Source organism: Ipomoea nil, unplaced genomic scaffold (genome assembly GCF_001879475.1).
Source record: "Ipomoea nil cultivar Tokyo-kokei standard unplaced genomic scaffold, Asagao_1.1 scaffold0518, whole genome shotgun sequence".
Classification (NCBI taxonomy): Eukaryota; Viridiplantae; Streptophyta; class Magnoliopsida; order Solanales; family Convolvulaceae; genus Ipomoea; species Ipomoea nil.
In genome coordinates, this window is record NW_017616946.1 from 11648 (window position 1) to 15631 (window position 3984).

A 3984-nucleotide genomic window follows, 5' to 3' on the forward strand; every position below is an offset into this window, starting at 1 on the left:
TTTTTTTTAGTTTTTTTTTTTCTACAAATTACTCTGTTTCAATGTAATATTTGTTTATAACTACTTACTCAACCTACTAAATCACAAAGAATCAATATTTCCCAAATGGGGCTCAATCCCATGACCTCCTATATAGGAGAACTACTTCATGCCGCTAAAAAGACCACAAGATCATTTACTGGTTAAAAAGTTCATATCCTACAATTAAAAATTTAAAACGAATTTCATTATTTCAAAATAGTTTTTGTATTAACCAAAGAAAATTGCAGTGTTTCAAATAATTAAAAAATTTACTTCTATCGTTTCCTGAGAGATTCAAACTCTCGCGGGGAAACCCCATGTACTTAGCAGGCACACGCCTTAACCACTCGGCCAAAGAAACATGTGTGTTATTTTATTGTATATGAAAAAAACGGATTACTATCTTTTTTAGAGATTTTTTCCTACAACTTACTTTGATACAATGTAATATTTGTTTTTAAGTACTTTCTCAACCTACTGAATCACAAAGACTCACAAACTCATGACGTCCTATTTAGGAGAGCCACTTCATGCCACTAAAAAGTCCACAATATCATTAACTGGTTAAAGAGTTAATGTACTTCAATCAAAAGTTTAAAACGAACTTCAATATTTTAAAATAGTTACAATATTTTTTTTATTTTTTTTTTTTGGAATTAACCAAAGAAAATTGCATTGTTTCAAATAATTTAAAATTTACTTTTATCGTTGCTTGAGAGATTTGGACTCTCGTTGGGAAAACGCATGTACTTAGCAGGCACACACCCTAACCACTCGGGTAAAACAACTTGTGTGTTCTTTTATGGTAGAAAAATCGAAACGGATTATTTTTTCATTTTAGTTTTTTTTACCTACAAATTACTCTGTTACAATGTAATATTTTTTTTATAACTACTTCATCAACCTACTAAATCGCAAAGAATCAATATTTCCCAAATGGGGCTCAATCCCATGACCTCCTATATAGGAGAGCTACTTCATGCCGCTAAAAAGACCACAAGATCATTTACTGGTTAAAGAGTTCATATCCTACAATTAAAAGTTTAAAACGAATTTCATTATTTCAAAATAATTTTTGTATGAACCAAAGAAAATTGCATTGTTTCAAATAATTAAAAATCTACTTCTATCGTTTCCTGAGAGATTTGAACTCTCGCGAGGTAACACCATGTACTAAACAGGCACACGCCTGAACCACTCGGCCAAACCAACTTGTGTGTTTTTGTATTGTATATGAAAAAATGGATTATTATCTTTTTTAGTGATTTTTTCCAACAACTTACTTTGATACAATGTAATATTTGTTTTTAAGTACTTTCTCAACCTATTGAATCACAAAGACTCTTAAACTCATGACGTCCTATTTAGGAGAGCCACTTCATGCCACTAAAAACTCCACAAGATCATTTACTGGTTAAAGAGTTAATGTACTTCAATAAAAAGTTTAAAACGAACCTCAATATTTTAAAATATTTACAAGATTTTATTTTTTATTTTTTGGAATTAACCAAAGAAAATTGCACTTTTCAAATAATTTAAAATTTACTTTTATCGTTGCTTGAGAGATTTGGACTACAGTTGGGAAAACGCATGTACTTAGCAGGCACACGCCCTATCCACTCGGCTAAAAAAACTTGTGTGTTCTTTTATGGTAGAAAAATCGAAACGGATCATTATTTTTTTTTTAGTTTTTTTTTTCTACAAATTACTCTGTTTCAATGTAATATTTGTTTATAACTACTTTCTCAACCTACTAACTTACAAAGAATCAATATTTCCCAAATGGGGCTCAATCCCATGACCTCCTATATAGGAGAACTACTTCATGCCGCTAAAAAGACCACAAGATCATTTACTGGTTAAAAAGTTCATATCCTACAATTAAAAATTTAAAACGAATTTCATTATTTCAAAATAGTTTTTGTATTAACCAAAGAAAATTGCATTGTTTCAAATAAATTAAAAAATTTACTTCTATCGTTGCCTGAGAGATTCAAACTCTCGCGGGGAAACACCATGTACTTAGGTGGCACACGCCTTAACCACTCGGCCAAAGAAACATGTGTGTTATTTTATTGTATATGAAAAAAACGGATTACTATCTTTTTAAGAGATTTTTTCCTACAACTTACTTTGATACAATGTAATATTTGTTTTTAAGTACTTTCTCAACCTACTGAATCACAAAGACTCTCAAACTCATGACGTCCTATTTAGGAGAGCCACTTCATGCCACTAAAAAGTCCACAAGATCATTAACTGGTTAAAGAATTAATGTACTTCAATCAAAAGTTTAAAACGAACTTCAATATTTTAAAATAGTTACAATATTTTTTTTTTTTTGGAATTAACCAAAGAAAATTGCATTGTTTCTAATAATTTAAAATTTACTTTTATCGTTGCTTGAGAGATTTGGACTCTCGTTGGGAAAACACATGTACTTAGCAGGCACACGCCCTAACCACTCGGCTAAATGACTTTGTGTGTTCTTTATTGGTAGAAAAATTGAAACGCATTATTATTTTTATTTTAGATTTTTTTTCTACAAATTACTCTGTTACAATGTAATATTTGTTTATAACTACTTCATCAACCTACTAAATCACAAAGAATCAATATTTCCCAAATGGGGCTCAATCCCACCACCTCCTATATAGGAGAGCTACTTCATGCCGCTAAAAAGACCACAAGATCATTTACTGGTTAAAGAGTTCATATCCTACAATTAAAAGTTTAAAACGAATTTCATTATTTCAAAATAGTTTTTGTATTAACCAAAGAAAATTGCATTGTTTCAAATAATTACAAATCTACTTATATCGTTGCCTGAGAAATTCGAAGTCTCGCGGGGTAACACCATGTACTAAGCAGGCACACGCCTAAACCACTCAGCCAAAGCAACTTGTGTGTTTTTGTATTGTATATGAAAAAAATGGATTATTATCTTTGATACAATGTAATATTTGTCTTTAAGTACTTTCTCAACCTACTGAATCACAAAGACTCTCAAACTCATGACGTCCTATTTAGGAGAGCCACTTCATGCCACTAAAAAGTCCACAAGATCATTTACTGGTTAAAGAATTAATGTACTTCAATCAAAAGTTTAAAACGAACTTCAATATTTTAAAATAGTTACAATATTTTTAAATTTTTTTTTTTTGGAATTAACCAAAGAAAATTGCATTGTTTCTAATAATTTAAAATTTACTTTTATCGTTGCTTGAGAGATTTGGACTCTCGTTGGGAAAACGCATTTACTTAACAGGCACACGCCCTAACCACTCAGCTAAAACAACTTGTGTGTTCTTTTATGGTAGAAAAATTGAAACGCATTAATATTTTTATTTTAGTTTTTTTCTTCAAATTACTCTGTTACAATGTAATATTTGTTTATAACTACTTCATTAACCTACTAAATCACAAAGAATCAATATTTCCCAAATGGGGCTCAATCCCATGACCTCCTATATAGGAGAGCTACTTCCTGCCGCTAAAAAGACCACAAGATCATTTACTGGTTAAAGAGTTCATATCCTACAATTAAAAGTTTAAAACGAATTTCATTATTTCAAAATAGTTTTTGTATTAACCAAAGAAAATTGCATTGTTTCAAATAATTAAAAATCTACTTATATCGTTGCCTGAGAAATTCGAACTCTCGCGGGGTAACACCATGTACTAAGCAGGCACAAGCTTAAACCACTCCGCTAAAGCAACTTGTGTGTTTTTGTATTGTATATGCAAAAAATGGATTATTATCTTTTTTAGAGATTTTTTCCAACAACTTACTTTGATACAATGTAATATTTGTTTTTAAGTACTTTTTCAACCTACTGAATCACAAAGACTCTCAAACTCATTATGTCCTATTTAGGAGAGCCACTACATGCCACTATAAAGTCCACAAGATCATTTACTGGTTAAAGAGTTAATGTACTTCAATAAAAAGTTTAAAACGAA

The 3984-nt window shown here is 30.5% G+C and overlaps 1 non-coding gene across 1 annotated transcript; it reads right to left on the reverse strand.

Annotated features, from left to right (window-relative positions):
* Positions 1-300: 300 nt before the first annotated feature.
* TRNAS-GCU lies at positions 301-382 on the reverse strand. Its single transcript has one exon. It is a non-coding gene; the product is annotated as a tRNA-Ser (tRNA).
* Positions 383-3984: the final 3602 nt, after the last annotated feature.